Here is a 13,123-nt window from a genome sequence, read left to right as displayed (position 1 = left end):
CCCTGCCCAACAATGGGCTCACAGTCTAAAAGGGGGAGACAGACAGAAAAACAAAACAAATAGGCAGGCAACAATACCATCAAAATAGATAAATGGAAACATAGATATGAACACATCATTAATAAAATAGAGTAATAAATAATATATGCACAAATATACACAAGTCCTGTGGGGACGGGATGGGGGTAGAGTAGAGGGATGGAGTGGGAGAAGTGGGGAGAGGAAAAGGGGTAGAGGGAAAGGGAGGGCTCAGACAGGGAAGACCTCCTGGAAGAGGTGAGCTCTCAGTGGGGCTTTGAAGAGGGGAAGACAGTTTGGCAGATGTGAGGAGGGGAGGCATTTCAGGTCTGTGGTTTGTTACCGATTTGTACATTCCAAGCGCTTAGTACAGTGCTCTGCACATAGTAAGCGCTCAATAAATACTATTGAATGAATGAATGATTGGACGTGGGCCAGGGGTCGACGGTGGGACAGGTGAGAACGAGGCACAGTGAGGAGGTGAGCGGCAGAGGAGTGGAGTGTATGGGGTGGGCTGTAGAAGGAGAGAAGGGAGATGAGGTAGGAGGGGGCAAGGTGATGGAGAGCTTTGAAGCCAATAGTGAGGAGTTTTTGCTTCGTGCGAAGGTTGATAGGCAACCCCTGGAGGTTTTCGAGGAGAGGAGTGACATGTGTTCTGTAGACAGATAATCCAGGCAGCAGAGTGAAGTATAGGCTGAAGCAGGGAGAGATGGGATTTGGGAGATGAGACAGGAGACTGATGCAATAATCCAGTCGGGATATTATGAGAGCTTGTAGCAGCAAGGTAGCAGTTTGGATGGACTGCAAGAACCTTGTGGGCAGGTAATGTGTCTATGATGTGTTATTTTGTAATCCAAGCACTTAATGCTCTGCACAGTTTAAGCACTCAATAAATACAATTGATTGATTGACTGAAACATGACCCAGTGGCCAAAGCATTTGGAAGTACATGGGAAAAAATGAACTAGACAAGAGCCCCTGCTTTCTTGGATCTCACCTTTTAAAAAGAAAGATGATCAGAAACCATGATCAGTTTAAGGTTATAAATGGGAATTTCAGCATAATAATTAGAGTTGTAGTATTTGCCAAGCACTTACTATGGGCATGCGCTCTGCTATTCACTGGGATAGATAGAGAATAATCAGGTCCAACACACTCCCTGTACCACAGGAAACTGTCTAAAGGAGAAGGAGAACAAATATTGAATCCCCATTTTAATAATAATAATAATAAAGTTGGTATTTGCTAAGTGCTTACTATGTGCAGAGCTCTGTTCTAAGCGCTGGGGTAGATTCAGGTTAATCAGGTTGTCCCATGTGAGGCTCACAGTCTTAATCCCCATTTTACAGATGAGGTAACTGAGGCACAGAGAAGTTAAGTGACTTGCCCCTCAGTCAAACACCTGACAAGTGGCAAAGTGGGGATTCAAACCCATGACCTCTGACTCCTAAGACCATGCTCTTTCCACTGAGAAACAGTTTTACAGGTGAGGAAGCTAAGTCTCAGAGAAGTGACTTCCCCAAAGTCACACAGCAGGCACCTGGTGGAGCTGGGATTAGAACTCTTGACTCTCCCACACAGTCCTGGGCTTTGTCCTCTAGGCCATGCTGCTTTGCCATCATCAAGGCAGCACCAAGAATCACCTCCTAATCCCAAGCCACAGTCCAGGTATCTACCTTCTTGCCCTAAAGCTCCAAAGTTTGTCTTGTCTTAGATGGTAAGATCGTTTCCAACCCATAGCGACCCCATGGACTCATCTCTCCCAGAAGGCCCCACCTCCATCTGAAACCATTCTGGTAATGTACCCATAGAGTTTGCCTGGTAAAATTATGAAAGTGGTTTACCATTGCCTTCTTACACACAGTAAATTTGAGTCTCCACCTTCAATTCTTTCCCATGCTGCTGCTGCCCAGCATGGGTGAGTTTTCACTTGTAGCAAATTGCTTTCCACTCGCTAGCCACTGCTCAAGCTAAGAATGGAATGGATATGCCTCTGCTTGCCTCTCCCACCCATAGTCGAGGCTGGTAGAGTACTGGAAACTCTCCAGGCGCAACCCTGAGCGGGGCTCCAAAGTTGAGGAAGGCACAATTCCCCCTCATTCACTCCTACCCTCCCATCTTCTAGTCTGATTGCTTCTGGAAGGATGAAGAGATGGGGCTTAGGTCTTGCAGTGCTTCAGTGACACTCTGCCCACAATAGGGACTCAATGAAGAATATTGATTGATTCAGTGGGAGAGGGAATCAAAGCATCGAAGTCCCCTTGCAGGCTGTTCCCATAGAAGATAGCTTAACAGTATTAAGCCCACATCCCCAGTTTACAGACTTTAATTTGTGCCGGTCTATTTCAAAATTTAAATCCACAGAGAACACAGTTGGGAGAATCCTCAAGTTGAAACCTCTAAAATACAGGTCAGGACCATTCGATATATGCTTCATTAAGAACAAAGACAATGTTTCTAAATTTAACACATGCACGGAGTGACTGCAAACTAGCTTGGATTTCTCAACTGAGATGATCGTGTACTCTGGCAATAAAAGGTACATTTTAAGGCTCTGCTTGTAAAATTGGTTTCCATATTCCACTAGAATGAAATATAATCATGTGAGTGGAATACAGAGCTTTTTTAATGAAAGTTTTTGTTTCAAGTCATCTGGGGAAGGGTTTTGTGTGAAGATTACAGTCTCGGGAAAGAGGGAAAATACTGTAATAAATGGTAATAACTTGTCAATTCCCAAGCAAATATGTTTTCTCAATGACACCACATCCAGTTTAATGAAAAGTAAAAAGAATGAATTTAAGCTTTGAAGAATTTTCAAATTCAAATGCACTGCTAAATCCCTATTTCTGCAATTTACTTGCTAAAATAAAGTAGCTGGAAAATTCTTAACGTGGTAATTTATTTAGACCAATGTTCTCAGTGTTAATTACACTGGCAGCCGACATAGAACAATGTCAATTTTAAGAGGCTCTGTTATATGCGCGAAGATGTCTCCTCTAGAATTTTCCAGTGGAGCTGATGATGGTGGTTTTCCTTGGGTTCAGAGACCATCCTCAGATCTTCCATGGACAACCCAACTTATTGAAACCCAAAATCTAACCAAAGAATGTTCCAGTTCCTCATTCTTTCATCTCTTCCATCCTCATAAAATTCAAAAGGTAGAAAATCGCCTATCCAATGACTTGGGGTCTGAGGCCCCAAGAGTTCACAGGATCTCTTCTTCTAGGAAATCAGAGGTCAGTAGATAGAAAAAGTGCTCTGCTACTTAGTCTATGTACCTTCTGTGAAACAAGGACTGTGTCCACTTCCGTGTCTACCCTGACACGTAGTACAGTGTTTGGCACATAGTAAGTGCTTAATCTATTCCACAATTATTATTAATTCACATAAGGCAATTCTTGTTAGTTAATAAACTTTGTCTGGGAAGGAAATTGCTTCCCATTTCATGGATGGATTAATTTCTAAAAGATATATTTTTTGGGAGGAGCATGCCAAATAAGAAACATAGGTAAGGGGATTTTAGTAGGTTCTTCACTCATGCTGCCTTAATCAATCTAGGGTTCTGTGATTACCAAGCCCCTGGACTTTGATATATTTGCTTTGACAGAATGTAGATAAATGGAAATAAACACTTCTTTGAGTTCCTTTGAGTGTTTGGGTGTTTTATATTCTCAGTAACTTAGTAAGCTAAGATATCCTTCATGATAATAACAATAATTAATAATTACTGTATTTGTTAAGGGCTTACTATGTGTCAGACACTGTACTAATTGCTGAGAAAACTAATCTTCCTTTTTTTTCAAAAAAGTTTTCTTAAGCACCTACTATGTGGCAGACCCACATAGCATAGTACGAAGCACTGGGTTAGATACAAATTCATCAGGTTGGACACAGTCCAGGTCCCATATGGGGCTCACAGTCATAATCCCCATTTTACAGATGAGGTAGCTGAGGCACAGAGAAGTAAAGAACCCAGGGCCTTCTGAGTTCCAGTCCCACTAGGCCATGCTGCTTCTCATTTCTTCCTTTTTTTTAGGAGAACTATGTTAAGCTGCCTTTATCATGAACTACTAATGTATGCCCTTCTCAGGGTCGCACCTGGAGAGTTTCCAGTACTCTACCAGTCTTGGCTAAGGGAGGGAGAGCCAAGCAGAGGCCTACCCATTCCATTCCTAGCTTGGGCAGTGGCTAGCCTGTGGAAGGCAATCTGCCACAAGTCAAAACTCACCCGTGCTGGGCAGCAGCAGCATGGGAGAGAGTCGAGGGTGGAGACTCGAGTGCACTGTGCGGAAGGCAGCAATGGTAAACCACTTCTGTATTTTTTCTCAAAAAAATTCTATGGATAGACTACCAGAACAACCGCAGAAGGAGGTGGGGCACTCTGGGACAGATGTGTCCATGGAGTCTCTATAGGTTGGAAACGACTCAATGGCATAAGACAAGACTAATGGAAATGATAATCCAGGCTTCAGGAAATAATGAATATAGGATTTGAATAATTTCAACATTGGCATTATCCTAGTTCCTATCCATGTATAGGATAGGAGGGCCAGCATGGCCTAGTATATAAAGCATGGGCCTGGAAGTCAAAAGGACCTGGGTTCTAATCCTGGCTCTGCCACTTGTCTACTGGGTGACCTTGGGCAAATCACTTAACTGCTCTGGGCCTCAGTTCCCACATCTATAAAATGGGGATTGTGTCTGTGAGCCCTTCGTGGGAGAGGGACTCTTTCCAAACTGATTATCCTGCATATACCCCAGTGCTTGGAACAATGCCTGGCATATAGTGAGCACTTAATAAATACTATGGTCATTATTATTATTAAGAGGCAGGAAGGTGTTAGTGGTGAGAGGGGAAATGAGAAGCAGCATAGCACAGGCCTGGGAGTTAGAGGACCTGGCTTCTCATCCTGGCCCTGTCACTTGTCTGCTGTGTGACCTTGGATAAGTCCATTAACTTTTCCGTGTCTCAGTTATCTCATCTGTAAAAGAAGGGTAAAGACTGTGAAACCCATGTGGGTCAAGGAGTGGGTCCAATCTGATTATCTTGCATCTCCCCCAGTGCTCATTGTAGTGCCAAGTACATAGTAAGTGCTTAAATGCCATTAAAAAATAATTGGTCATGGGAGGGGATGAGAAAGGAGAACTAAGTGCTGCTGATGAGACTAATGAGCAGAGTTGTAGTAAATGAAGGGTGACCTGGAAGTAGCAGGTCAGCCTGCACCCTAGAATTTCTCCAACAGCACTCTGCCGCATGAGCTCTGTAGTAGAGAAAACACACTGTGAAGGGTGACCCAGGTCTGGGAGTTGTTGGTGTGGAACTGATGGAGGGAGGAGGGATTTACGTCTCCTCAGTCGGGCTTCAGACTGATTTAGGATGCCAAGAGACACTCCCCAAAAGCCCTCTGAGGGGCTGATTTATCAGGTCCGCAAGGTGTTATCTTTATGACCCACCTTTTAAACCACACTAATATGCATAGCTAGGATTTCATTGTCAGTAGGGATTAACCATATCTCAATAGAATCAGAAGAAAGCCCTATGAACAATTCCTCTCAAATAGAAATTCCACAAATACCAACCCAAGACATCATAATGATGTGATTTTTCATAAATAGCAAATCAGATAAATCATAAAAGGTTTACATTGTTTTGCTTGAAAAGCCTCTTAAGACTGGACAGAAAAGAATGAAAAAGTAAATCAAGAGCACTTATCATATAACAACAAATCTATCCATTAATCATATTTATTTAGCACTTACTCTGTGCAGAACACTGTACTAGAAGTGCTTGGGAAACTACAGTGCAGTTTGTAGACATGATTTGTGTCTTAAAGGAGTTTACAGTCTAGACTCAGAACAAACTATCTTTCCTTTCGTTCACAGTGGTAATAGTCAAAATAGTAGTATTTATTGAGCACACAAATTGGTGCAGTGTATTGTGCTACATGCTATTTAACATATTAGCATTGTTTCAAAAATTAAGGTCAGAATGAATTTTTGCAGGGTGAGAGAAATCCTGGCACACTTCATCTTATTGAGTGGAATAAATTAACGAGTCAGTGAGTCAACATATATTTATCACATAAAACAAGCTAAACTAGACTCTTGGGGGTCCATGATGAAGAACAGGCATTGAAGGAGTTTAGCCTTATAGGGAAAACAAGAAATGAATCTTAACAGTCAACATAAATACATAACCAAAGATAGTCATTTACAGATTATGTTGGGAGGGCAGTATGTCCATGGAGTCTCTTTCCAATTGGAGTCAGTGTTTAGAATTTCCTAAACATTAGATCATTTTGAATTGTTTTCACAGAATAGAGTACTGTGATGCCAAAACTGGGTCCATACTTTGGCTGTACCTTCTGTGGTCCGCTTGGGAAATTCAAAGAGGGTTCTCATCCCTAGTGTGGAAGATCTCTATTGAATCCCAAGATCTATTTGCTAGCGGGGACTATTTTATTTTAATTTTGCTTTTAAAATAAGTGAAGACTGTATGCAAATGCTTTGATGATGTTGCTTGCTTACCCTAGAGCAGAGATTTCAGACTGCTTCGGAATATGGAGTAACAAACAGGAAAGATCAGAAACAAGTAGTAGAAAACTGGCAGCACATTAGTAGGGGATCATTTCGTGAGGGAGGTGTTGATGGGAAAGATCTGAGTATTTTGACAGATACAAGGTGCAGCTTACTAGACATTTGCTTTCCATGTGTGCGATATCACCTAAAGAAGTTAGAAGGTTCTAGCAAGCCATTAATTTCTTTGAAACAGGGCATGATTCCCTCAAGTCAACTATGATATTTGAATTGGAGCCTAGAGAAGGAGGTGTCAATCCAGAGGATCTTAAAAATCACAGACTCAGTCGATAACCTCAGTTTCCAGTGTTTTAGTGTCCCTTTCCAACCAAGAAGTGGAGCTTCCATTTTACCCAATGCCAAATAAGGGTACATTAGCAGCATGACCCAGTGATAATAACAGGGTATTTGTTAAGCATTTATTCTATGCCAAGCACTATATTAAGCTCTGGGGTAGATTCAAGATAATAAGTTCACACACTAGGCTCAGTCTCAGTAGAGTAGCGGGGAGAACAGATATTGAATCACCATTTTGCAGATAAGGGAACTGAGTCAAAGAGACATTAAATGACTTGCCCAAGGTCAAAAAGCAGGTGGAGCTAGAATTAGAACGCAGGTCCTCTAACTCCCAGGTCTGTGTTCTTTCCACTAGGCCATACTGCTATGACCTGCTTTCCCTACTGGCAAGACAAGGGGCCTATGAGTCAGAGAGCCTGAGTCCTAATCAATTAATTAATCATTCATATTTATTTAGCACTTACCGTGTGCAGAGCACTGTCCTAAGTGCTTGGAAAAGCACAATATAAGAGTTGGTAGACACATTCCCTGTCCACAAGGAGCTTACAGTCAAGATGGATCTTATCCCAGCTCTATGTGACCATGGGCAAGTCACTTAACTCCTCGTTACCTCAGTTTCCACATTTGTAAAATGAGGATTACATCCTACTCCCTCCTCCATACACTGTGAGCCCCATAAGGGACAGGTACTTTGTCCATCCTGATTACCTTGTTTCTATCCCATCACTTAGTCAAGGTGCTTGGCACATGAGAAGCACTTTACAAATACCATACTTAAACAAATACCCTAATTAAACAAATACCACAGTTCATTATTTCCCAGCTTCTCCTCCATTTTGGGCCAAGTATAGGGATTTCACAGGCCTTCCCTGATTAGTGACTCCAATGAGGCAGTGAGGATCATATAGTTGCTGTTTAAAGTAAAAGTCCAAAGAAAAGGAAACTTGCCTGTGGAAGGATGAGTTTAGGTCAAAAGGCAGCAGCTAAAATCCTCTGGACATGAGAATAATAATAATGATAATGATTATGGTACTTGTTAAATGCTTACTATATACCAGGCACTGTACTAAGAGTTGGGGTGGATACATGCAAATCAGGTTGGATACAGTCCCTGTCCCACATGGGGCTCACAGAATGGGGCTCCCAGTCTCAATTCCCCATTTTACAAATGAGGGAACTGAAGCCAGAGAAGGTAAGTGACTTACCCAAGGTGACTCTGCAGACAACTGGTGGAGTTGGGATTAGAACTCATGGCCTTCTCACTCCCAGGGCCAAGCTTGATCCACTAAGCCATGCTAATTCTCTGTGAGAAGACATCAGAAGAATGGTGATATTTATATTCATATTTATTTATATTTATTACCCTATTTATTACCCTATTTATTTTGTTAATGAAATGTACATCGCCTTGATTCTATTTAGTTGCCATTGTTTTTACGAGATATTCTTCCCCTTGACTCTATTTATTGCCATTGTTCTTGTCTGTCCGTCTCCCCCGATTAGACTGTAAGCCCGTCAAACGGCAGGGACTGGCTCTATCTGTTGCCGACTTGTTCATTCCAAGCGCTTAGTACAGTGCTCTGCACATAGTAAGCGCTCAATAAATACTATTGAATGAATGAATGAATGAATGGTGGATTGATAATCATAGGAAATACAATGGGGCTAAATTCAGAGGAAGCAGACATGTCGGATTCCACTTTAAGATGAAGCTGAACACAGCTGAAAGGCTCAAATGTGCTGCAGGAACCTTAGTTTGACCCTGTGAAGATGGTAAAAATGCTAATATTTCCCCTATGCATTATCAATCCATCAATCAGTCAGTCAACCAGTGGTATTTATTCAGTGCTCCAATGTAGAGCACTATACTAAGTGCTTGTGAGAGTTCAATAATGTTGGTAGATATTTACCCACAAGGAGTTTGCAATCTAGAGCACTATATACCATACTAATTAGCATTTGAAAGCATCAGTTGACCTGGGCTGTAAGCTCCTATGCAAGATTGTTCTTGCCCTGAGAAACTGTCAGAGGTTCAAATGATATGGAAGATAATATCAAAGATGAGGATGAACTTCCTGACCTGTGTCCTGTCACCAACAGAGTGAAGCAAGGCAGAGTTATTGACAGATTTTATTCATCCTGTTATATCACCCAAATAAATGAAAAAGGACCTGAAGATGTGGTAATCTACTCTTCTGGACTCTTCTTTGATTCAGCAGACTACAGAGATCCTACAAGATGGTCATTCAAGCGCATTTTTATTCTTGCAGTGAAAACTCAAGAAAGTTTATTGGCTATTTTATCCCCGGAAACTAAGTGCTAATGAGAGCAATGGCCAGAAAAAAAATAGGTCCATTAAAAACATTCAGTTGGAAGGGAAACAGACTCAGGAGATCTTACTCAGCAACACATACTGCACTTCCCATTCAAGACCGGCCCTGGCGTCACTGGCTGGAGAGTCCAAAGCGCCTGTGCTTGGATTAAAGCGAGCTCTGAGGCAGGAAGATTTGGCCACTGAGGCAGGAAAATAAGGCACAATGTTCCTTCCACTGCATTATTGTAGTTGGAAATATTCGGCCATCTGGTGCCACTCACTGAACATAAAAAGGCAAAACAGCCTGGTGAGAAAGGCCACTGAGAGGTGTTTTCGGACTGAACAGTGACCCCAGGCAGGCTTTTAATCTCCTTAACCAGAGAATTTTCCACTTCCCCATTTCAGATGGATGATACCAGCACCCCCCTCCAAAAAAAAAAAAAAATTGGAGGAGAGAAATGATTTCCTTATGCTGGACATTGCAACAAAAGAAAAATCAGCACAAACCCTGTGGCTGATGGTCATGCCAAGCTTTTTCGAGTGTGACTGGCACATGTGAGTTTCCATTTGCTTCCATGTTATCCAATCAGAGATGGAACATAATCAGGGAACTGCATCCCTAAGCAACCTCAAATTAGGCAGTCTCTGGAAAAATTGCTCAAGAACAACCAGGCCCTTTTGAGACCTGACCTTGCATGGTATTTGGGCTCCTGGTGGAGAACAGAGAAATACTAACTATAATGAGGGATTTGGTCAATATTATCATTTTATCCTCAATTTTTCTTTGCATAAGGAGCCTAGTGGCTCCTTGCCTCTTTTCCAATTCTCCTTTTGGCACTAGGATTGGAGGAAGTAATAGCAGAAGTAAGCAGCTCCGCTGCTTACCCGCTTTGTGACAGTGGGTAAATTAGAGAAGCAGCGTGGTTTAGTGGCAAGAAGACAGGCTTGGGATCCAGAGGACGTGGGTTCTAATCCCAGCTTCACCACTTCTTTGCTGTGCGACCTTGGACAAACCACTTAACTTCTCTTTGCCTCAGTTACCTCAACTGTAAAACACGGATAAAGATGGGGAGCCCCAGATGGAACAACCTGATTACCTTGTTTCTACCATAGTGCTTAGAAAAGTGCTTGGCACATAGTGAGCACTTAATAAATACCATAATTGCTATTATTATTTAAATTCTCTGTGCCTCAATTTCTCATCTGTAAAATGTGGATTAAAACTTGTTCCCAAAAGGTCCCTGGTCCCTCTAGACTGTAAGCTCAATATGGGCATTCTATTCTATAATGCTAATTCTATAATGTTATGTGCTCTCAAGTGCTTAGCACAGTGCTCCGCCCATAGTAAGGGCTCAATGAATACCATCAATTGATTGATTGATTGATTCTTCCTCTCCTCTAGATTAAACCCCAGGTGGACCAGGGACTCCATCGGATCTGATTATATTGTATCTACCCAAATGCTTACTACATTGTTTGGCACAAAGTAAATACTGTACAATTACAAATGTTATTATTACTGTGGATATTATTACTAAGAATAATCTTAAAACCCTTCTTTGACTTCCCGCCAAGATTCTTCCCAGAGTTGGAGGGTGGTTGTCAGAGAAGGAGCCCGTGAAAGAGGCTGAGAAGGAGTGATCAGAGAGATAGGAGGAGAATTAGGAGAGTATTGGATAATGTTATCGATTGAAGGGCGTAGTCCTGGTGTTTAAGGCAGCTGAGAGGTGGAGGAGGATTAGGATGGAGTAGTGATCATTGGATTTGACAAGAAGAAGTCAATGATGACCTCACAGAAGGCAGTTTCTGAGGAGTGAAGGGACCGGCAACCCCAGCTGGAACAGGAGATGTCTGATCTGATTGATTTGTATCTTCCCCAGTGCATATGTGTTTAGCACATAGTAAGCTCTTAACAAATAATGTAATTGTTGTATTATTTTAAATGACATATCTTAGACTTTCTCTTGTCCTATCCCTTATTATCCAAGTTCAAGAAAAAAAGAGTGAACAGGCACGTCATCGTAAAATAAGAAACGGTGTTATGTTTTAACATGTTCTCCTTCACTGAAGCAGCTCATTTTCTATAGACAGGTTCAATATCGTGGAAAAGAAATAGGGAAGCAGTGTGACCTAATGGATAAAGAATGGGTTTGGGAGTCAGATGACCTGAATTCTAATCCTGACTCTGCCACTTGCCAGGCGTGTGACCTTGGACAAGTCATTTTATTTCTCTGTGCCTCAGCTTTGCCAACTGCAAAATGGAGATTCAATTAAATCAATCGGTGATATTTGTTGAGCACTTACTATATTCAGGACACTGCAGTAAGGTCTTGGAAGAGTACAATACAACAGAGATAGCAATAATATTGGCTGCTCACAATTAGCTTACAGTTCAATATTTGTTCCCCGTTTTACTTGGATTTCGAACCCCATGTGGGACAGGGACAGTCTCTGATCTGATTAACTTGTACTTTCCCCCAGAGCTTAGAACAGTGTTGACACATAGTAAGTACTAAACAAATGCCCCCGCAAAGTAAAAAAATTAAAACTAACCTCTGACTCAAGAAGTATGACTATTCTTGTTTTGAACCGAAAACTAGCTTTGCCACTAAAGCTAGACAGAGCTAAATTGAATACTTCACAAAATGTATTTGAATCATGACTGGGAATATTGTACAAAGAGCAGACAAAGTACTTCAATAAGTGACAACTACAAAAAGACTTAATTATTTCCTTGGAATTTAGTTAGTAGAATAAAAGCCAGATGTTTGTTTCGAACATGAGTGTTTGACTGTGTTGCTGTTTCGTGTTTGGAATTGCTCAGAGCGCATCAGTCAAGGACTGTAGAACCACAGTATAACAGCTGTTAAGAATATCAGATGAATTTCTACCCTTCTGCAGGTGAAAAACCTGAAATAAAACATGCTCAGGGGTTTCTTTGCTCTAATGTTATAGTGTTTAAACCAATAAATATGAGAATTTAAAATGCTATGACTCAGTTAAGGGGATCAAGAAAGTCTCATTGACTAAAGATTCTAATTTGAACAGGAGCAGCCTAGTAGAAAGAGCCTGGGCCTGGGAGTCAAAGGACTTGGGTTCAAATCCCAGTTCCACTACCTGACTGATGTGTGACCTTTGTCAAGTCACTTCATTTCTCAGTGCCTCAGTTGCGTCTTCTGTAAAATAGATATTCAATACCTGTTCTCCTTCTCCCTTGGACTGAGAGACCACATGAGAGAGGGATTGTGTCCTAACTGTTTATTTTATTTCTACCCCAGTATGTAGAATGGTGTTTGACACAGAGTAAATGCTTAAAACATATTGTTTTTGTTACTGCTATCATTATTTTCATCATCATCATCATCAAACTTGACCTGGCCTTCATCAAACACCTCTCCCACCTTGTCGAAGATTAATCAAGGTTGACTTCCCCGGCTCTATCTCCCTGCATCTGAGGGGTTGAATCAGGAGTCTTGTTGAACTCTTCCTAGCCTACTTCCAGGTTTCAGATGGAGCCTGAATCTCTCTTTCAGCTGTCAGTTGTCACCTTTATCAAGACAAGAGGAAAAAAAAATACCTTTTAAAAGCAACCAAAAGGTTAAGTACTAGTCTTCTTGTGCTTGAAATAAGAATGTTCATTCATGCTGAGTGAATGTGAAGGCACTTGGGGGAAATAGATTTGTTCATTTATTTTTACTGGGTCACTTTTCTGCCATGGAACCTCTGGGCGAAAGAAATTTCTTAGAAAGTCATCAACCTTCCTACCACCCACAGGTTCTCTCTCTAAATGAGACCTGGACAGCAAACAAGGAATGTCACTGTTTATTGTTGTGCTGTACTTTCCCAAGTGCTTTGTACAGTGATCTGCACAGAGTAAGTGTTCAATAAATATGACTGAATGGATCATTGAATATATGT

At 41.5% G+C, this 13,123-nt stretch overlaps 2 non-coding genes across 2 annotated transcripts; one reads left to right on the top strand and one right to left on the bottom strand.

Moving 5' to 3' along the window:
• Positions 1-1,946: 1,946 nt before the first annotated feature.
• On the bottom strand, positions 1,947-2,084 carry LOC114809713. The gene has a single exon (XR_003757490.1). It is a non-coding gene; the product is annotated as a small nucleolar RNA SNORA7 (small nucleolar RNA).
• A 2,014-nt stretch (positions 2,085-4,098) lies between these two features.
• LOC114809624 lies at positions 4,099-4,236 on the top strand. The gene has a single exon (XR_003757400.1). It is a non-coding gene; the product is annotated as a small nucleolar RNA SNORA7 (small nucleolar RNA).
• Positions 4,237-13,123: the final 8,887 nt, after the last annotated feature.

This window comes from Ornithorhynchus anatinus, chromosome 2 (assembly GCF_004115215.2).
Source record: "Ornithorhynchus anatinus isolate Pmale09 chromosome 2, mOrnAna1.pri.v4, whole genome shotgun sequence".
NCBI lineage: Eukaryota > Metazoa > Chordata > Mammalia > Monotremata > Ornithorhynchidae > Ornithorhynchus > Ornithorhynchus anatinus.
Note: the sequence above shows the minus strand (reverse complement) of the source record. Positions and strands in the feature narration are given on the sequence as shown.